Here is a 473-nt window from a genome sequence, read left to right as displayed (position 1 = left end):
CTCATGGAGCATTTTTGCACCAAATTTATGACCAATATTTCAGAAATAATTTCGGTTGAGTCCAGAGTAATGAGTGGTTGGAATGGGATGATTGGGGTCATTGTTGTATACCTTTAAAAAAATCAAGAATTGAAGCTGTCCTTGTTTTAATAATCAGGTTGTACTGTAAAATGTTATGTAAAATGTTATAAAGGAGCATGCAAACACTGCAAATAAAATACTGCAAGTTTTTGCAGTAAATAAAATCTTTTTTTAGAAAATGTTTTGTGTATTGATTTGATTGCCTGTTACTGTTCGACTGTGTTAGTGTGTGCACATTAAAAATATGATGCAAAATGATAGTCGCAAACTATGGAATTCATATTTTTCAGTAATGTTATCAAGGACAAGAAACCAGTTCCAATTGTTTGATAATGTTCATATGGAGGAGAAAATATAATTGCTCTAAAACCTATCACTTACCTGGAGTAGAC

The sequence above is a fragment of the Amblyraja radiata genome, chromosome 24 (assembly GCF_010909765.2).
Source record: "Amblyraja radiata isolate CabotCenter1 chromosome 24, sAmbRad1.1.pri, whole genome shotgun sequence".
NCBI classification, from domain to species: Eukaryota; Metazoa; Chordata; class Chondrichthyes; order Rajiformes; family Rajidae; genus Amblyraja; species Amblyraja radiata.
The sequence above is the reverse complement of the archived record's forward strand: the minus strand, read 5'-3'. Positions refer to the sequence as shown.